The sequence below is a fragment of the Amborella trichopoda genome, chromosome 5 (genome assembly GCF_054954075.1).
Source record: "Amborella trichopoda isolate Santa Cruz 75 chromosome 5, AtrichopodaSantaCruz75HAP2 v2.0, whole genome shotgun sequence".
Classification (NCBI taxonomy): domain Eukaryota; kingdom Viridiplantae; phylum Streptophyta; class Magnoliopsida; order Amborellales; family Amborellaceae; genus Amborella; species Amborella trichopoda.
This window is the reverse complement of record NC_142340.1, coordinates 12,619,870-12,643,020: the sequence shown is the minus strand read 5'-3', so window position 1 is coordinate 12,643,020 and position 23,151 is coordinate 12,619,870. Positions and strand designations below refer to the sequence as shown.

The 23,151-nt window shown below is 34.8% G+C and overlaps 1 long non-coding RNA gene across 1 annotated transcript; it reads right to left on the bottom strand.

Moving 5' to 3' along the window:
- Positions 1-19,676: 19,676 nt before the first annotated feature.
- LOC105421371 (uncharacterized) lies at positions 19,677-20,773 on the bottom strand. Its single transcript, XR_966965.3, has 2 exons — positions 20,333-20,773; positions 19,677-20,038 (listed from the first exon to the last, which is right to left on the bottom strand). It is a non-coding gene; the product is annotated as an uncharacterized LOC105421371 (long non-coding RNA).
- Positions 20,774-23,151: the final 2,378 nt, after the last annotated feature.

The following is a 23,151-nucleotide window of genomic DNA, read 5'->3' as shown; positions in this document are numbered from 1 at the left end:
AAAGTAGGATAATACCTTAAAAAATTCTTATAAAAATTATGCAAAATAAGGATAATTCCCCAAAAATCATAGAAAATCCAAAATTTTAGATTTGAGAATAGGAGACCCCAAATCCTTTAGAAACTTAGGGAAAACACCTCCTAACCTTAAGAAAGCTTAGGTAAACCTTATCTAAAAATCCCTAACCCTTTTTCAAACATTAAAAACCCTAGATCTAGCTGAAAGAACCTCAAATCTACCAAATTCCAGCAAGTAAGAAGCATCCAAAGAGGAGATGGTGGTACTAGAAGGATAGTCTGATCTAAGCCCAAAACTCCGGGTTTCGGGTCCCTAAGGTAAATATCTCTTCCCCTTCTTTAATGTAAGTTTATTTTCCATTAAATTAGTTTACTTTTTTTGCAAATTTCTATTATTATTAGATTAGTAATTTAGAAGTATTTGAAAGCCATAGAGACATATTCTAAACTTGGCGCTGCTAGTGAACCCAAAGTAGAACTAGATCTGTATGGATCTATGATGTTTATGAGCCCATAATTTGAGTGATCCTACTCTCTAAATTAACTCGTTTGCATGGTACTTGAGTTGATCTCTTTAGGAGATCGACACAAATCCGAGCGTAAATAATATATAAAATCAAAATAAAAAGCATATGGTAGTGGTGAATGCTATAAAGCTTGTTGCGGCAAAAGAATACAACCAGCAATATGGCATTGACTTGCACCAGTAGCCATATGACTATTGTTCAAACCACAATTTTTGTGGCATCTATCTGAGAATGGCCTTTATATCAGTTAGATGTTAAAAATGCATCTCTCAATGAGGAAGCGTACATGAAGCTACCTCTAGGAGTTATAAATACTCAAAAAATGGTGGGTAAGCATCAAAGAGCCCTAAATGGACTCAAACAAGTACTCAGGGCATGGTTTGTGAAATTTCGTAGTGTGGATGATATGAATAGTCAGTGATGATTTTGGAACTATTCACAAAATCAAACAAAAACTCAATCAAATATTTTAAATAAAAGACTTGGGATTCTTACCCTATTTCCTTGGATTAAAAATTACTTATTCCCCTTGTGGCTATCTATTATCGTAGTTCAAGTATGCTTCAGAAATTGTTTCATAAGTTCGACTTATAGATGATATTAAGAAGCTCGATAACCCCATTGAGTTGAATATAAAACTTTGAGCTACAGATGGTCAACTTCATCCTGGTCCAACCTTTTGTAGATGAATCATAGGGAACCTTGTATATCTCACAATTTTAAAACCAAAAATTGTTTATGCAGTGCATTTGGTTAGTCAGTTTCCAAGTGCTCCTCGATCTGTTCACCTCATTGTTGTCTTACATATAATCTACTATTTTAAGAATACTCTTTATCAGGCTTTATTTTTCTCCTCTTCTTTCTTACTTGAGTTTCGGGCATAAGCAATCTTCTGTGTTTTTCTAAGTGATTCTCTTCTATCCTGAAAAAGCAAGAAACAAAAATATATTGCCCAATCTACAATAGAAGTTGAATATAAGGTCATGACATAAATTACTACTGAAGTTGTTAGGCTTCATTGTTTACTCGCAGACATGGTTGTCACTATTGTCACTCTCACGCCACTCTATTGTGATAACAAGAGTGCCATCTATATTTCAAAGAATCCATAATTGCATAAACACACAAACCATATTGACAAGACTACTTGGTAGGCACAATTTATCTTCCATATATACCCCCTCTACACAACTTGTTGACTTCACCAAAATGCACTTTGTACCTCAATTCTCTTAGTTTGTGCCCAAAGTTTCCACAATTTCTTGGAAATCATTTTAAGTTTGAGGGGAAGTTGAATGTATATTTACTTTCTATTCTTGCTTGTACATATTAGGAACGTGATTCATCATATATGTTTCTTTGCCTGTACACAATTTTGTAACCCTATAAAATTAGGGTATTGTATATAATTTCATACAACCTAAAAAACAGAAATACAAAAAATTTCTCCATAATAGGCATCCCCTTACTATACTTTAAAATTCGCCCTTGCCAATCAACCCTAGGGATCTGTTTGACCCCAAAAACTCTAAAATTATCTTTATCCATTTCTAAAATCAAAACTGAAAAACAGAAGAGGAAAAAATGAAATGCAAAGGTTTAGAGCTTACAAATGTGCTCTAAGTGAATTCCCCCTCCAAGTTTGAATTGTGGACCATCCTTAAAGGTGGGGTTTTTCGAGCTCTAATCATTTTTTACTATTTTTTACATAGATCATAAGATGAATCAAGGATGATTTTTTTTAAATTTTCAAGTCATAGAACTCCTCTCAATACATGTTTTGTCCATGTTACTCGATGAACAATGTGATCTAGTGGCAGAATCTGTGTGTGTGTGTGTGTATGCTGTACACTTGTGATGCAGGGAGAAAAATAATGTTTACACTCCGATCCACGCAGATCTCTAGAATGAGATCTGCTTAAATCTTAGCAAAAAACTGAGTTCATTTTGAAAAAAGTAGAGAAAGTGGGGTTGCTTGAATTATGAGCTCCGAAAAATCTCATATCTATACATATCTAATCTTTTTTTAAGTCTACTGACAGTGCCAACTCCAAATCTATATTTTGATTAAAAAACTGCTTCTAAATTTAATTAAATCTAATAATAAATTAATTTTTAGAAAAAATTAAATAAAATAAAAAATTAAATAAAGAAAAACAAACTAAATTAAGTAAAGAAAGAGATACTTACCTCTAGGGACCCGAAACCCAAAGTTTCGGGCTTGGATCTGGCCGTTCTTCTTATTTGCTCCACCATCTCTTGTTTTGAATGTCTTTGCATGCTGAAATTAATAGATCTAAGATTCATTGACTTAGATATAAGGTTTCTAAGGCAGGGAGAAAAACTGTAAATTTTAGGTAGGGTCTATCTAGGCTTTTCTTGGGATTTCTTGAGTTTTGAGAAGAATTTCCTTAGTTTTCTAATGGTTTTGGGATCTCCAAATATTGAATATGAATTTTGGGATTTTCTGTGATTATTAGGGATTTGTTTTAATTTTTCAAAAAAAATCTCTAAGATTTTATCCTATTTTTGGGTATTTTTGGGCTATTTTTCTAATTTCTATAATTTCTAAAGGATTTTTTTATCTCTTTTTTTTATTTCTTTTCTAGTTTATTGTGGGGGATATTTATAGGATTCAATTGGTGATTTTTTTTTTTTTTTTTTTAATTTTATCGGAATTTTTTTGGATTTGTCATGAAGGTTTTGCCCTATCTAATTAAAGAAAATGCATTTTGATGGGTCATCAGGCGATGCATGGGCCTGCAGGGCCGCGTCACTGCCCAGCCTGTGGTCCAACAACTGGGTCTAACATGGACTACATTGTCATTTATTGGATCTTTTATCTATATGTCTGATTCGGGTGATTTTTAGACCGTTGAAAATCTCTAGGGGTTTACATGAAGTTGGAATAGGGTTTGGGTAGTTTTGGGACAATTATATTGGATCTAGGTTGCCTACGTTTTACTAGGGTTTTTGTGGTCCTTTAAGCTTAGAATCGAGCTTCTTAAGAATTCTTTTAGCTCGAATTTCGAGAGGGTGTCTACAAATAATTATAATATAAATATAAATAAAACAAAAGATGAGAGATTATACCCTCTCTCAAGGTCTGCAAGGAAATCCACCAATGCCATCTCTTAATATCTACAGGGGAATCTACCCCAAAAACGATTTTTTCACAAGACCAAGTTTTACTCAATTCATATTATGTGATCATTCTTTGATCTTTTACAATGAAAGAGGATCTCCCTTTAAATAGACTTAAAAAAAGATAAACAATATCTAAAAAAAACACATATATATCTCCCTCTCATTTACACGGGCTTGCCCTCTCTCCCTATCTTCTCTCTCTTTATTCCCCAATTTTCTTTCTCCTCACATCTTAAAATATATGGATTCTAAAAAGATAGTGCTTTGGGTTGCAACATGATTACTTCCCACCTTCTAAAAGCCACCCTCAAAAAAATATTCATACCATCTCTTCCCACGATTTTAGCTAATAAAAAAAACTCTCTAGAAAGGCAAACCATTGCCTACATTGTTAAAAGATAAACATCACTAATAAAATCTATCTATCTAAGTCTTTTTTTCCCTATCTTAGACCTACGACTTAGTCAACCCTAATTTTCCCCATATCTCACCCAATACAAGAAAAAGGCTTAACGCCCCTTATAAAGTAGCCCATAAAAACTTCTAATTAATAAAAATCAAGAAAAAAAGATATTTGAATTTTCTAAATTTATTTTGCATCATTCTCCTTAGGTTGGGAGAAGCTCAACTTCGAGCTTGAAGAGAATCACCATCTACTAATTGGTGATGCAGTCCCACCATGCACATCGGCACTTTTTCCTTCAATTTCTTCATTAATCTGATTCATCGAATGTTTCGTGCTTATCTCGAAGTAGAACATAGTGCTTTCGGGCGCAATCTTCATTTCTTCTTCGGACTTACTTGGTCGGATTTCGAACACATATCTTCTTATTCATAATTTATTTTTAAAATTTCTTCTTTTTATACCCAATTGATATTCGAAACTTCTTGCACATCGGCTTCGCCTTTTGTATTGAGATCTACCTCTTCATATTCTTCTTTCTCTTGTTCTGATTGTAATTTATGAAAGAAATCTCGTAGACCTTGTTCTCGTAGACCTTGTTCTACTACTTTGTTGTATTTCGAATATTGCTTTTCGAATATTGTATCACACATATCTTCTTCTTCATAATTGACTTTCAAAATTTCTTCTTTTTAGTCACAATTGATAGTCGAAATTTCTTGCACATTGATGTTACCTTTTGTATCGAGATCTACCTCTTCATATTCTCCTTCCTCTTGTTCTTATTGTAATCTATGAAAGAAATATCGTAGACATTGTTCTACTATTTTGCTAATGAGCTCTACTAGGTCTTTTTTGAGTTTCGGAAATCTTTGATTCATCGCCACAACCGTTGATTTGATGTCACGAACTTCTCTTTGAACATCTTCCATAATTAGATCACATATCTCAAAGCTCTCCATATCAGCATGGATCTTGAGGCTCTGATACCAATTGATGCAAGGAGAAAAAAATAATTATAATAAAAATAAAACAAAGGGTGAGAGATTATACCCTCTCTCAGGGCTTGCAAAGGGAATCCACCCCAACGAGAGAATATACCATCTCTCAAGGTCAGCAAGGGAATCCACTCCAAAAACAATATTTTCACAAGACCAAGTTTTACTCAATTCTCATTCTTTGATTATTCTTTGATCCTTTACAATTAAGGGAGATCTCTTTTTAAATAGACTAAAAAAAAAAGACCTTTCTTTCTCTCTCTCATTTGCACGGACTTTTCCTCTCTTCCTATCTTCCCTCTCTTTATCCCCCTATTTTCTCTCCCCTCACGTATTAAAAGATTTGGATTCCAAAAAAGATAGCAATTTGGATTCCAACATGATAACTTCCCACCTTCTAAAAGCCACCCTCTAGAAAATATCTATACCATCTCTTCCCATGATTTTAGCTGAACAAAGAAACTCTAAACCATTGCCGACATTATTAAAAGATAAACACCACTAATAAAATCTATATAAATCATTTTTACCCTATCTAAGACCAACGACTTAGTCAATCCTAATCATCCCCACATCTCACCCAATATAAGAAAAAGGGTTAACGCCCCTACTAAGAGGCCCATGAAAATTCCTAACTAATAAAAAAAAAAAAAAAATAGATATTTGAATTTTCTAAATTTGTTCCGCATCAAATTGACACGAGTAGTATACCAATCTTCTGTACTTCACTAACAGATCTTTCACCATCCAAAACTACTCTGTCTTTTAATCTTGTCATGCTAATTACGGCAGACAACAATTAGGCCGCCCTTGCCTCCCAGACCGATTGTAGTGCACACGGGGTCGATCCTAGCCTGGTCTAGCCCTAATACGGATGAAGAGGAATTGGCCCAAGCCTGGTCATGGCCCTATCAGAGCAAAGTTGCGATTAGGCCAAATACAATTAAACTAAACAAGAAAAACAATAAGGAGAAAAGGTCAGATCATGCCGAACCAAGCCGAGCTGTCCATGTTGTAAACCTAGCCAGGCCCAGTCTGGCCCTTTCATAGGGCCACATTTGTGGCCCGGGCCCTTGTTTTTTAGAGCCAGGCTAGGCCAACCGGCTTGTTGCCAGCCGTATGCTATATATGCTTTTGGTGGGGCTTGTTTTATTTTGGAAACTTTTGGCATTATTAACTCTTAAGATGGCCACCTGCCTTACACAAAGTGTGATCTTGTAAATTTGTATAATATCGATACAAAAGTAATTTCGGTTACCTCATTTTATAGAAAGCTTATATACAATATAACTTACAAAGGATAATTTATTTAAGAAGACAAAATATTGTTGTACTGTATCATTTTGCAAATAGACTTTGAAAAGAACTTCTGAAATTTTGCCTTAGGTTTCTATCATGTTGCAAAAGAACTTTGAAAATTTGTTTTTCCAGCAATGTTAATTTGATATCTATTTGAAACACCCCTCTCTCCTAATTTAGTTTTCATTGTTTCACCCAAACACCTCTCTTTTATTTCATCTTTTCATTGTATAACGTGACCTTCTGTTTTTTCTTTTCTTTTTTTATTACCTTCTTAGACAACACCTTGATTTATGATTAATATTTTCTTCCTCATCTACCAATAGATTGCCGTTATTGGGTACCTTTGGAAATTTCAATCTTGTATACCAAAGCAAATAAATTTTTGTGGTTTTTTTGTGGTTCGGGGCACCCTATAAGGAAATAATGTGACGCAACAACAAAATACATGGTGGCCAATGTAAAGGTTCAAAACAAGAAGATTATATGCTCCGAGGAAGGAGCATATTATAAATTACTCCCTTGGAAAAAAAACCTAATTTAGGAGCACCAATATTTTTTTGCCGAAATATCCAACTTCGTGGAGAACTTATAACAGCTTAAAGAAAGAGAAAACAGAGCTGAAGAAATGATAAAGGCAAAAGATTTTATAGAATAGGTCATGGTTATCCGGATCTTCTAAATAGGTGGAGATCCAGCTCCTGCATTCTAGGAATGAATCTCCATTCTTAATTTTGGGATCTCTTTTCCTTCTATTAGATATTTATGTTCCAATTGTAAAGTATCTGGATCCCAACCTTTAAGACTAAGACAACAACCACATTGATAATTTTCTTTATTTATAGCCAATTAACAACACAATTATAATTTTATTATAGTTGTATTGCTTGCTCGCTATAAAAAAAGATATTACCTATTTCAAAGAGTATATACAATCCTAGAATCCAAAAGCGTGGGATCAAGATCCTAAAAAGTCAAGATCAAGATCCTGAAAATGTTGGGATCTCAATCCCTAACATTTGGGTATCTTTAAAAGTAACATATGCATTGTACAAATTGGGCTCCCAACCTTAAGGACCTTCTAATGTTTCACAATACTCGGCTCTTGACCCCAATTTGGTTCTTGGTCTTGCTCTCAAACCCAACAACCACGGAATGGGGCCCTTCATTGTGGTCAGGCTAAAAGAACCACATCATGGCATCAAGGAGTCCATTCCTACCCAGTTGACATATCAAAAAATAAAATAAATATAAAAAAATATATGTGATGTTGCGCAAGCTAGTCGACAATCAACACATTGTCCAACATCCACAACCACAGTTAGGAATATCATTTTTCTTGTAAAAATAGTTCTTTTTACGTGAATTTTCAAATCATCTTTCATTCACCTCTACAATCTATTTCACCACTTCCACACACACTTCATATTATTGTCATTTTAATATAATAAACTCACACTTCTCGAAAACTATATTTGTGTTACTTAATAAGATCCCAAAATTTAAATGAGCACTCTCTTCATCCCAACAATCAATTCTAAATATAAAAATAAAACTCAATTTGCACCTTAAGTATAGTAAAAATGAGCCCCTTCCAATAATGAATCTAGATCATCCGTTTAATGAATTTTACGAGCTAGACCTTTAGGAACTCAAAATCAATTTTTTTTTTTTTTAGACATTGTTCATCTTATGCAAACAATACTATGTACAAAATTTGGAAAGGAAAAAAAAACTTTTAAGGCCCCAACCTCAGCATCTTAACAAACGAATGGCCTATGTTAAGTGGATTAAAAACAATTTTTAATTTACATTTTCAAATATAGTTTGTTTGGTGATTCTTCATCAAAATAAAAAGGCAATATGTTTAAAAAGTTGGGGTCAAACAAAATTTGTATACAATTGCAACTTTATACTATTGAAGTATAGAGCGTTATTGATGTTAAAGAAGCCTCCAATTGATCATCTCGATCTTGATATGTGTAGATATGAGACAAAAAAAGAAATTAAAGTCCTAAAACTAGTACGTCTTGTAACAAGTTTTCTAAATATTCGTGTTTATAAATATACTCAATCTGTATCATTTTAAAAAAAATTTAAATTTCATAACTAGGGAGGCAAATAGATTTTCAATCCATCATAAGGTTCTCGACACCAAGATTACACCTCCTAGCAAATTTTAGATACACATATATATATATATATATATATATATATATATATATATATATATATATATATATATATATATATATATATATATATATATGGGGTTGTATACAATGTGACACACATATATGGGGTTGTATACAAGGTGGTCCACCAAATTGCCTCAGCATAAATTTTGAAAAATTGTTTCATTATATTACCATAGAACCGGGACATGAAATCACTCCCTATTTCTGTGTATAGCATGATTTTTGAAAAATGTTTTATTATATTACTATAAAATTGTTGCATGATATCACTCGCCTATCTTTGTGAGAGCGCGTGTGTATGTGGATGTTCTAAGAGTTCCATACTCAAAACATCTAGGGTTTTAAGAGAGCTCGAGCAAAAAAATTTATTTGCTATCATTGAGGTGTATAAAAGATAACTACTAGAACTTCGAAGTGAAAAAAGGATTCTCGTATATATTTTGGGTGCCCATCACTGGAACCGTGAAAAGCGAGTGGTCTCGAGCTACCACATTGTATAAACAAAGACAGGTTTTCTAGAATATTACAGAAACAAGGAAACGAAAAACTAGTAAAGTTACCCATGAAGAGGCAGAGACACATGATTTGCTAGGACATTCATCACTATTGGGCTTGGACCATTAGATTAGTAGAGTCATGTGAAACAAATAAAAATGATTCATTATGTAATGGAATGACATTATACACACTAAAATGGTGGTGATTCATTCTGCTTATTCTCTGAAACCACCCAACATAAAGTCCAGTGCATTTTCAATTACGAATTGTGTACTATGAGACCGTCTATCTGTGTTACAAGTTCACAATTACTTTTAATCACTGGAAGTCAAATTGGATGGCTTGAAGTGTGCCAAGAAGTTTGAGATTTTTTTTTTTTTTACTATTGAGTCTAGTCAATAATGTTTTTTACAACCACCCTATTTGAAATCTGAAGAGCAAGAGTTTTTGTGATCTTTTTATACCAAAAGTAAATGATCTCATTTTATATATGGTAAAATTTTATATAAAGCCAAAGCTCTAAACAATCAAATTAGAGCCTACATCAAAAAGTTCACTAGAAGAGATGGTTTTGATGCCCAAATATCCTCAAATCGATCATCTCGACATCAAGATGCATCGAAATGAAAAAGAATGGATTTCAAGTTTTGAAAATAATGTATCTTGTAATACATTTTTCAACTGTCAATTTTCAAGATTTTCAAGTTTTCATAGATCTGCTCGATCTACTCTATTTTTGAAGCTTTAAATTTTATAATTAAAGATGAAAATATATTTTAAGGCTATCGCAAAGATTTTCAGTATTTAAACCACATTTATCGACACTATTTGAATTGTGCTCTACTTTGATTGTTGAAAGCCCCGGCTCTATACAAACCGCACCTTTTATATATTTCCTTTCAATTATACTGTGTTTTCAACAATATATGCAGAGATGATGGCATTAAGTTGCTGTCCAAGGTTTAGAGAAACTAGATTTACCCCAAAAGAATGGTCTAAACAAACTAATTAAGGGACTCAAATAACATTTTTTTTTTTTTTGTGTAACTCAAGAATGCCGAAAGCTGCATTACTATGCATAGAAATACACAATCTGACTTGATGGTTATCAACAATTTTAGTCGGATCATCATGTCAGGTATTGTTGGCCCCATTTCAACTTCTCCACAAGTCTAAGGTGCATGGTGTTTTTAGCAGTTTGGCTTGGCAGGATTTATTTGACAATCAGGATTGCAAAAGCCCATTGCCGATGAATATAACAGACCAAGGTAGACTATTTTTCAATCCTAAATGGGTGCCAAAAGTTGGTCCACTCAAACAACTGATGTAAACCAGTGGGTTGTTTGTTTTAACTCAAAAGTTTTAGCTTTAGGGAAACGAAAGGCACCTACTTGGAAACAAGATATAAGTATGCAGGGTAAAGCCCAAGTGAATATGGATCGTTTGGGACCTTGAATATGCAAAACCTAATTTTGCATATACTGACTTTTGTGGGTCAGAGGCTGTTTGGCGCAACTATAGGTCCAAAACCTGCATTTATATATCCACAAACTAGCTCAAAATGAGTATGTGCGTATTCCAAAAAAAAGTTCGGAATACACAAACTCGTTTTTTGAAATCCCCAGTGTTACTCGGTATTTTTGTTTGGAATACACAAACTCGTTTTTTGAAATCCCCAGTGTTACTCGATATTTGTATTTGGGCTCATTTCTGATAAATTAGAATATTTGGATATAAAAAGCTGGCACACCCCAAGTACAAACCTAGGTTTCACACTAGGCGTGATCCTTATTTGTCTACAGAAAACATTAAGAAACCATATGGGATATAGCTAGATCCTCAAAGCAGTTACGTCTCCATTAACGAACCATATGGGGGAAACAGCTAGATCCTCAAAGCAGTTACCCTCTCCAAAACCCGCAGGCCATCTATTCCCAAAACATTTATTCCATACACGATTCCTCCAATGTCAAGAAATGAATTGCTTCTCACCATTCATAAATCTGTATACAGGACATGATTTGTCCATCTAATCAATGGAACATCTGAGGCACTTAAAATACTCGAAAAAGAAGATCAGTAAGAAAAAAATAGAACATGACATTAAATGGACATTTTCACAAAGAGCATGATCTCATCTATCATTATATAATCAATATCAAGGACAACACAATGATATTGCTTACAGGACACTAATGTAACCAGTGTGAACATTGGATGATGAGGCATGTAAATATCTGTCCACGGACTTCAGGGGCAATGCATAACGCACGCATGCGCACACACACATATCCTAATGCTGTCCATTCATTGTCCCTAAATAAAATAGCTTATGAGCTGTTCATTAGGCAAAGACCTTATATTGGCAAAGAGTTGTCTACCCCACACAGGCTGAATACTTATTTTGGGGATAACTCATGATACAAGGTTCTAGAACATTGTATGTTTACACTAGATTGTTAACTAAGTCCAGAGATGCTAATGTCTTAGAACATGTTAATAGAGAGACCAAACCTCGAAAGAAAAAATTATGAGTTGGATAAAAACAAAGGAATCACTAAAAACATAGATGAAATGTCGAGAAAATAGTGACATACCTAAAACAACTGTAGCAAATGATTTTGAACCAGAAAAACTCCAAAGTTAGACCAAATTATTTACACCAATTTTAGAGGTTATCATCAAGCAGCCAGAACCTCAAAAGAGTGTTGAAGCTTAGGTATCAAGTCCCAAGACCAAGATTAATAGAACTATATAAATGAAAGAAGCAATGGACTTAATAATGAATATTTGGAAATGAAACATGGCATATTGTGATTACAATCACAAGAATGATACTGAGACTAGGATAATTTGTGCCTCTCGCTAAGTCCTCTGCCTTTAGAAATTTAATTTTGCTAAACTTGACTTCAAATTAATCGGACTAGACATTAAGATAATTTTCCTGAATGCAAAAATGAAGGAAGAAACAAATATGAAACAACTAGAAGGAGAAATGGTGAAAAAGAGGTAAAACCAAAAGTCCATGAAATTGATTAAATCCTTAAAATGAAATAAACACAACCATTTTCTTCGTAATATAAATCTAGAACAACCTTTTGACGACAATATTCGAGATTTTTCTTTGTAATATAAAACTAGAACACCCTTTGGAGTTTTTTCTCAACAATCGAAGTGATACACAATTACCATGTGCAATACACCAAGAACTCCTAATCATCAAAATGAAAATGAAAGGACCCTAGCACATCTTTTTTATCTACACAATCATGGTAGGCATTGTAGGGTTGTAGTGGAAGCACACATTATCTAACAGGATTCATTTGAACTTAAAAATCCATCTCCTAGAGGCCAATACTGACCTCTCAACCGAAGCAAGTAAATTTTCCACCCAAAAGAGGAAAGGACAACATAGCCTAAGACAGTGCCAACCATCTGGATGGCACAGTTCATCCATCAAAATTTTCATTTATGAGAATCTAATAATTGTAATCAAAGGAATGGGGCCTGGGTGGTCAAGGTGACGGAGCCACAACATGACATCAAGGCTTTCATTCTTATCCCCTTAAAATGTAAAAAAAAACTGTTGAAATCACCTTGTAAGGACCATGAACCTCGTATCCTTTTACCTAGCTCCCCAAACCCTCCCCTTTTGTGGAAAATATCTCCACTAGGTTAACAAGGCCATAAAACTCATGGAGTAAATCCTCCCTGACCAATTAAAGCCCTATCATTTCAGACTACTAGACCCCAATGACCTATCTACAAAGAGTGAAAAATCACTCTCAGATGATGATGCTTACTCGGATAGATCGAGAAAAATGATGGGAATATCCCATAACCATCAAACCAACTAAAAACACAACTATTGCATCACTACCTGACTTTTAACAAGTGATAAAACTGCATGAAGATGAAGACAAAGCTTACAACGGATCAAAGCAAACCCTGAAGGTCCATGACATCCCAGAGTTCCTAGAGACACCCATGTTAATACAACCTTTTAGTGACCATTTTATCATGCTTTAAGCAACTCATGCTTTCTGCCCATGTGGCATCTTTATGTGCCAAGGGCCCCACAAAGCACATAAGGGCTTATCCATCATGTATTTTATCATGTCTATCTAAAGCCAAGGAGGACAGATTACTGTTTGATGTGCTACTAAAATTCAGCTTGATGCCATCCCCAGATGAACCACCTACTCAATCTGAGGAGGACAGATTACTGTTTGATGTGCTACTTAAATTAAGCTTGATGCCATCCCTAGATGAACCACCTACTCAATATGCAGGCAAAATTTAATTGAATGGCTCCATATTACAAGAATCCATGGAGCTTCCAAATCCCTTTTATTTTATAGTTGCACCCATATTAATTTCACTTTTTCACTTCAAATAAGACATTTACATTAAGCTATAACACACACACATATGAAAATAATAGACAAACACAAACTGAAAAACCAAGAGGAAGAGGGGAAACAAATAAAAAGAAAAGGACAATAGAGGTCAAATAAAAGAGGCAAGCCTTCCCTACAGTCAAGATAAGCTCTACAACCCTTTCTTTCATGGGAGTACCAGTGACTAAATTTGACTATGAGGTGAATAAGATATGTTATTACTCGTTTAACCGCGCCATTAATTACCAATAAATAGACTGTTACAATGTGGAAGAGACGCACAACAGAAGAGGACATGGTCATAATAGAAGAACATGAAAAAGGAAAGCAATGAGAATGAAAGAAAAGACGTTACAAGAACAAAGGTGAAAGTCAACAGTTAACACACCTTAATCCCCTACAGATTCCCCACTGATTTACCCAAAAGAAGAAAAAAAATAAACTATAGATAGGGACTGCCTGTCAACCCTATGTTTGGCTGGAGAATCAACAAATGGTTGCTTCCTTTATGGGTCCTTTGGGATATGCAGATCCTTCTTTTGCATATCCACATTTGATGGCCTAAGGTCTTTTGGCTCCATTTTTGGAGAGCATATCCAGGACATCCACATCCTCAAAACCTCTCATATCCACCATTTGCGAATTCCAAAAAAAAAGTTGGAATGAGCAAATCCAAGCATTTGGGAAAGCCAGCTTTTGTGTTGGGGTGCACGCCTCTTTCCTTTTTCTTTCTCATAACAATGATATTAATCCATATTTACAATATTCATATTTCATATTATTATTATATTTATTTATTGATATTTATTAATTTACTTTGATATTATTATATAATTATTTATGTGCATTATTATTATTATTATTATTATTATTATTACTATTATTATTATTACTATTATTATTATTACTATTATTATTATTACTATTATTATTATTACTATTATTATTATTACTATTATTATTATTACTATTATTATTATTACTATTATTATTATTACTATTATTATTATTATTATTATTATATCATTTTGTCTATCATATTATGGATGTCTTATTTTCAAGAAATCATTTTTATTGGACATATATTACTATGGAATCATCAACTTATGAAATGAACGGCTAAACTGGTCTAACAACAAATTTCCAAAACCCGGTTTTCAACTTAGGAGAGCCAAATAGGGGATTTGTCATGCATTAGGTTTTTCTAGAACCTAACCAAACAGCATTGTTGCTAAAACCAGGTTTTGCATATGCTAGAATTTGTATACCGAGGTTTTGATGCATATCTAGGATTTGCGTATCTAGGGACCCAAAGAACCCATTAGGTTTAAAAGAACAAAAAATCTCCCCAGCTTCATAAAGACAATATTCTTCCACTAACCTGATCTTGCAAAAAGGTCAATGCCCATAAATTTCGAAACTCATCCAGTGCTAGGAACCACTAGATGATAGAATCTGAATTCGTATAACTCATCATTTATGTCCCAATGCATTTATCATCTCTACAACTTATGATTATATTTCTTTAAATATTATTATGTTTTTGGTTTGTCTTAATTTTTTAGTTTTCTTTGTATTATTTTCTACGGCAGTGATCTTGTAGAAAAGCTACTACACTTAATGTACAAGAAGGATTTACAACTTTGATTTGCTATCCAACATTGAGATGTGAGGATAATTTGGTAACTATCACTCGAACTGCTATTGCATCTCAAGTAGGACATGAGAACACCAGTTATGGACCTTTTCTCAAATCAATAACGGTAGGAAATTTCTCCATGGTAGGGTTCCATATTATGTATTTTATAGTCTTCTTTGAAGAAAGCCCAGATTGTTTTCTCAAGCCACTTCTTTTCCAGACCAATTTGTTGGGTTTGTGTGGCTTCTAAAGGCCTTAGCTCTCATGCCACCAATGTGAGTACTCATGCCGTTAATGAAGATAAAGATCCCCAATTTAAGCGGGGCATGGATTGGTCCATGACATAGCAATGAGCTTTATGGACGAGAGGACCTGAGAGCATAGAGGGAGAGTGCCCATAGGACATTCTCCATGGTTTGCATTTTGGACCTACGATGAGAAGTCGGAAAAACCACGGATCCTAGAGGGTCGCACAGCCTAATACATCAATGAAGAGGGTCTAGGCATCATCCTTATTGAAATTAGGGTGAGCTCCGTGTTCGTGTGCCAGGAGGAATTCACACTCCTGCATGAATGGATAGAAGCTTTTGAGGGAAAGAACCAAAACCTTGACACACTAACCTTATAGCACGCATACATGACAATCTCATCTTTGGAGACCTTGTGACCTCTATGAGTGTGAGAGACAACCCCTACATTTTTGAGTGGTGTCTAGGCATGACTTCTCGTTTGGGGGGCACCTGAAATCCCAAGCAACTTTCTAGCCTACACGAGCCCTCGCAAGAGAGGCAAGTGGGTCATGGGCTTTATTGGGTTAGTTTGGGAGGCAGGGTGTGATTGAATGGTTAGAACTCATGAGTGCCTAGTTATAGTGATGCCCTATCCCATTGCATTCTTTCAAGCTTTCTTAAATATACTCTAAGAGTTCATAATGCAAATAAGGGATTAGGGTGACTATTTTCTTTCGACAAATAGCACTTCAGAATTATAATTTTTGTGCTCTTAAAGGGAAGGAGCATCTATGTGGACTTATGTTTTTGTCCTCTCCATAGAACTATTGTGGCACTATATCTTTGTCCATTCCAAAAATATAAAAATATAAAAACATGGGTTAAGAACACTTTGAGGCACATGTGCCACGCATATGCACATAATTCACATGCATCACATGTGCCCCACTGACCATGGGTCCCATGTAAATCTAAGTCATTTCTAGTAATTACTTATTTTAAAAAAATTAGCCATAAATTTTTAAAGGGCTTGGACATCCTATCTTTTTTCTTCCTTTTTTTCTTCGTTTCAAATCTTCGTTCAAATTTAAAAAGAAAATAGGTGATAGGAATCATTTTAAAGAAATGATTGATCTTTTAGAGAGGATTCAGTTCTATAGATAATGGAAAACTTGGTACAAATCCCTTTTGAATTGGAAAAGGAATTCTTTTTGAATTTGGAAGAGTGCGGATAAGAGAAAATAAGGATAATAGCATGATTCTCATTCTTAAATCATCATATGTGATCTACAAATGAAAGGCAAAGATTAAAAGCCTCTCTCAACACACAGAGCTCCTAAGATAAGGCAAGTTCTTTTTTTCCAGGGAGTTAACGGTAAGATAAGGCAATTTTATATCAAACATTAACCTAGTATTATATAAAGGCCTTGAACCACTCTCCCAAAGATATCCACTTGAGACTATCACAAAGTATGTGCCACGTGAGATTGGTTTTGTGAAGAAAATGAGAGGTTACAGCTGGGCGTGAAAGATAGAACAAGGCCAAGGGGCTGGGAATGTGGAAAAGAGAGAAAAAAGCCTAGAAAGGAGAGAAACCCTAAAGAGGGGTGTGATTTCTTTCTTCTCTATTCTCTTGTCCCTAGCCATTCAATTCCCTAGGAGACTTGAGAAGAACTTTCCCAAGCTAGTTATCATGAGCCATTGATCCAAGGAGATAGAATGGGCTGTCGTGGTTGGAGTTTTTTGTGTTTTTGCTCAATATTGTTATTTATTTGTGTTTGGCTGCTGAGAATGTGGCAGCAATCTCTTATTGGTGTTCTTTCTTCTTCTTTTTTTTCCTTGTTCCTTTCATGATGATGGTTATATGTAATGTGTGGATCTAGGTGTTTGTAATAGAAGTTCAAGAAATTTTTCGGAAATCTATACTTGGATCGCCACACACCTGCTGCTTACACAATTAACCTTATCTTTTCCAGTGTCATCTCTATGTTGTATTATGAGATTTTAACACTTTGATTGACATTATTGATTTCGGGATTTTAACACTTCGATTGACACTATTGATTTCCCCATCAAATTTACCTCCACAGAATTAGTACCAAATCCAAATACCACTAAGAAAAAGTAACAGAAAAATCAGCAAGAGAAGTTTATTCCCTCAACTATGAGAAAGACCAGAGACCAACTAAGAACAATGGAAGGGAGAAATGAAATATTCACACTTTAAAAACTAGATCATATTACAAACATGGACATTGGACACCATCTACAGATGATCAAAAAACATTCTATCCAATATGGGAAGTTAATCCTCTTCAACATTAAATTGCACTCTCCTCCACAATGTTAGATATAATATAGGCTAAACTCCAACAAAATAAATGTAAGCCCTTCCACATTAAATTTGTCAACTATTTATAAAAAACTGAAATAGTGAAAATGAAACGAGGTCCAGTCCAAGACTACTCAGCATTACTTGCAGTTTCACAACTTATATCTCCTAACTCCTAACAGATAAGGAATGTGTTTCTTTTTTCTATTGGTAATGAGATCTCCAAAAGGAAAGAGCCAGCAGAGGTATAGCCTGTGTGTCAATGATAATTTAATGCACTGTGTATCCAGGAAATAGCCAAATGCTTCTAAGAAAAGACTAACAAGGCAATCATAATTAACAAATGGTTTCAAATTGAATGTCCATGGCTTGTAATACCTGAATTTCTCTGGTGCAGCAATACTTCTCTTGATTGTTACGGGGCAATACATCTCCATCTTTGGTCGTTTTAGCTATTGGACGTAGCTAAGAAACAGGTATACTAGCAAAACCACAAGTTGAAAAGAAGGAAGTTTTCTATTTGGAAATTCTTCTGAATCCCCAAGGAAGTATCATGAGGGCCCTAACACTAAAGCCAGGAACAGGTGTAATTTTATTTTCTTTTTTGATAAATAAGTGTAAAATATTTTATTGGGTGACACTAAAAACTATCATAGAACAGCTCAAATTGTGAACAACTAATGTCCACTTCTCAAATCTTAACAACAAGTGTAGAACTACCACGCACTCTAGCTCAGGCCCCTCTAAATTTGGTGGCTAGTTAGCTACTACCTAAACAAAACCAAAATATGTGGCAGAAGAGCACTAAGCAATTCAACAGAGAAAGAGGAACAGTCCAAGGATTTATTTTCAACACAGCAACATACGCAGTATTGTACTATTATATCCATCACTGAACAGTAGTAACATGAAGATTAAGTACTTTACAATGAGAAAAAGAACATTTCCTGATGTCGATTATCGTGGATCCTATCAATTCCTTTTACACAAAACCTCCTTGTTTATTAGCAAACTATGCCACCAACCATTCTTATGAATGCTACAATAATTCTGGGCTACTACAAGTTATTTTGAAACAGCATTGATATTCTGGTTTAAAAGAGGACATTTGGATTATATGCATTAACCCTATTTCTGTTGTAACCGACCCCAAATAATGGGATAAGGCTTGGATGATGATGATGCCCTTCATTTAAGTAAAATCACACAAAATTTTATAAATCTTTATTTTTTCCTATAAGTTAAAGATAGATGACTTTTTACATTGAAGTGAGGTTGGTCTGAAAATGTTCAAGATGTTCCCAATATTTTTTGGGTCATTTTAACTATTCTCCCACTTCTCTTTGTCACTGTATCAAGCTTATGTCTATGCATTTTTCCCCAATTTTTTTGTTGTTTCTCTTCTGATTGTTCACGCAAATACAGCATTTCCCCAATTACTCGCATGAATCCACTCGTTAATGTGAAAAACTATAAAAACGAAAAAAATATAAAGCTTTTAAGTTATGGGAAAGTATATAATGAGACCATTTACCTTTGGTACAAGGTGGTCATAATTAATCATGACCATTGGATGTGAAATTGGGTGGCTACATTTATTTCATTGACCAAGTTCAAAGCTCAAAATAAATTTTTCAAAATGTGACACACCCAAGCTATCAAATTTGACATCAGATGGCTGTAAGTAATTGTTACCTCCTGTACCAAACGTAAATGGTCTCATTCTATACAATCCCTTAAGTTATATGCAGCATTACAAGCATTTTTTTTTTCATTTCTTTTTTCTTTAATTATCCAAAGCAATACTCTGAAATCTCCATTGCAGCAAGGAGAAGATATGAAAATTAAGTTATATAGGGCAACAATATCTGTGTTTTCTATAAAAACTTTATTATTCCCATCAATTAAATGTTTAATACACCAAATAACAATCACAAATGAGGGGGAAAAAATATGAAACAAACACGAATACATTATAACTTGTCGGATTATCAGACCATCAATCTCAAATTATAAATTATCAAAAGATATCCATGTCAAATTACATCCAACATTGGATAACTACCAAATAAAAATACATTACATCCAAAGCAGAAATTTAATTTGTCCTTCTATTAACAGAATGAAGCTCAAAGCCCTAAACATCCCAATAAAGCAAGACCTTTCCTCTTGAACAAAAAAACTCTTTGACTAGAGAAAATCTAGCCAAAACAATTATGGTAACACCAAGATGAAAGATTATTCTTACACACAAAAAAAAAAAGTTTATTTTAGATGTTTATGTCCAACCATGACCTCTGTGCTTTCAAAGGAATGAGAAAATTTTACGAGCAAACGTACACTTCCACGACTGCAAGGTAAATAAAAAGGAAAAGAAAAGGGATCAGAAAGCGGGTATATCTACAGGCAAATACAGCAATTCACCTCACAACGAAGTCCTTAAATCACATGACAAACGACCCCATAATTCCAGTAAAAACCGTGAAGAAAACCTGATCGCGCCCCTCCAGAATGAAAAGCAGAGCAACCAAAGATCCAGGCATCCCAATTTTACAGGACACCAGAAGAAAAAGGGGAAGAAAAAGAGAGAAAGAGAGAGAAAGGGGGTATTCTGGAGAGAGAAGAAGAGGGGGAGGGATCAAACCAATTGCAACGAGTTAGCGAGCATGGGATCTATTGAGGGTGCGGAGCTGATCAGTGACTTCAAGGACCTCCTCGCGCATGTCTCTGATGATCTCAAGCGGGAGGGTACCGATCTTTTCCATGAGAACCGCCATGCGAGATTGCAGGTGAGAGAGCTCCTGCAAAAGGGCCCCCAATTCACCATCAATCTCTATCCTCCTCTCGTCGTCGTCCTCCTCTTCTTCTTCATCTTTAGCCTGCCATGCGAAAACCAGGCCCTCCTGTAGCAGCCTGAGCCGCTCTCTCACCCTCTCCCTTCCAGCCATCTTCTCTCTACAAATCCCTCCTTTTCTCTCTCTTCTGTGATCGTGGGTGATGAAAGTTTTAGGGCGAGAGAGTGAGGAGCATGGTGAATGAATGGAGGAAATCCATCTCTCTCTTTCTCTAGGTCATTTCGCTGCTCATTTCTCTCTCTGAGTCATCACCTGCTTTACGCGATTGGCGCCTCTTTTCTCTCTCTAGCTTTTGGATTGGACAATGCGAAAGGCAGGCTGTACATTAACGGTCTCTCTCTAACTCATGGTGCACTCGATTGGAGTTTTCCTGTGTGCAGCTTTCGATCAGCCTCCTTTCCCTTGTTCCTCTCTCTCTAAAACCCATTAATAGCTCCATCCTCCGACGAGCTTTTTGGTCCAGGGTTGCAACGGATCTGGGTCCGGCTGGACTTGGATCCGAATAGTTTTCAGGTCCAAAATATCGATTCATATTCAGACCCGTCGGCTCTTGGATTTGGTCGGATCCATTGCCATCCTACGTTTATAAATTTTTTTTTTCTTTTGCTAATGTTTTACCGTCGTATAATTCTAGAAAAATTATCAAAAATATACATTTAGTTTCACTTGATACAAAAAAAAATTTTAACTTTCATAAATCTCATTCACACTATTTTTTGACAATTTTTTTTATCAAAATAACATTTACAGTAGTCATAATATTATTGTGAAGCCCTAGCATTACCGTACTTTAAGTACCGTAATGACTACCACATTTTATATGACATTTTAAATGCCGTGATAACTCTAAGTAATTTAAATGCCAAAACTGAAAAAAAAATTGTGGACGATTGAGGGTTCTTTTCTAATTTGTCAAAAACTAATATATATTTCTAATAATTACCCATATATTTTATGACTATAAGCTTCTTTTTTTATTTTTAATAATGCTATAAATATAGTCGACAATATAAACGGCTAACGTGTGTCTAAAGACTCATGATTGCCACCATATATCTTATAACCATGGATACGGGTCGGGTTTAGCGGGACCCAAACACAAATCCGAATGGTATTCGAATCCAAATTTTGAACTCATATCTAAATCAAATATTGAGTCTCGAGTCTGGTCGGGTCCATTGCCACCCTTACCCAATCGTCTCCATATCTCTTTCTAAAATGTGACAAGGTCGACGCCTGACTCTCTCTCTTGGACTCTTGATCACGCCCGTTATCTCTCTTCCACAGTTGTCTCGTCGCCGTCTGGCTATGAGCCGAGTCCATCACCTAATGGGCTTTTTTTTCTCTCTGCCCGGTGCCCAATGCTTTATTTTAGTGCTTAGCAACCCCAAAGTGGAAACTCTGATTAAAATGCAGTTCTTTTGTATAATGTTATTAAAAGATTATTATAAATTACGGGTGATATTCAGTTTTTTTGGTGAACTCATCATATGAAGGTTCATTTATTCTTGAGCACTTTGTTGTACTCTCTCTAGCAAAGTTGATTTCTACTCTCTTGGGAGGATTTTTTTCAACATGAAATTTTGGGAACTCACCTAAAAATCAATGGATGACTACTCTCAATAGAAAAAAATTGAAATTTGTGATTTCTAACACTTATATCTCACCTTCTATGGGATCTTAGACTTTAATTTGCATATTTTGAAAAGAAAAAAAAAAAGGTTATCTTTGACGTGGCTTGCAATATGAATTCTGAGTCTTCTAAAGAAATGAGGTCAAAAGGAGCATTGCAATGCACAAACAGTATGCATGATGCAAATATGTGTTTTAGAGAGGAGTGCCTCATATTTTGGAAAGACAAATTTCTTTGGGCCGTAACTTTTAAATTGTACATCAAAAGTGAGTAATTCTCATACTTCTTAAAATATTATAATGTCTTTAAATTTGACCTAATTTGGATGACTTTTGAAGGTTACAGTGCATGAATTCTAAGGGAATTTCAAGGTTTGTAATTGTTGGATCAGTCCATGGGGGTGTTTTATAGAGTCCATTAGGTTAAACTTGATTTAAGATAACTGGTTAAAGGCTATTACTAGCTTAGATCCTAGGGTTCGGTCTTTTATAAATTCCTTTAGCTAAATTAGAATGTCTATACTATTGAACTTTTGATGGGAGGAGGTACCTCTCCAAAATCTCAGGTATTGAAGGCCATGTCGTTTGAATGTAAGTCGCAAAGAGCAGAGCTTTCCAAAAGTATTGAGAATTCTATGTTTTTATCTGTGTACTTCTTCATAGCCATGAAATCCTAAATTGTAAAGGGATGGGAGGAGGTTGTTTTTCAACATTCGGCTTTCCTTCCTAGAATCTCTGACAAGATGACTAGGAAATGGGTAATTATTTACTATCTATTAAAAAAAAGTCTTTTCTTTCTCTAAAAAGCCTTTTGATGATAAAAACACTATATAGTATTTTTTTAGGATACATATTAATTATATTAAGAGATAAAATATGACGCATGCGAAGCCCCATAGCCACTCATACATACCAACATCTCCCACTTGGCCATAAGGACCATATATTGAAATATCATAAAGTCTATACCACTTAA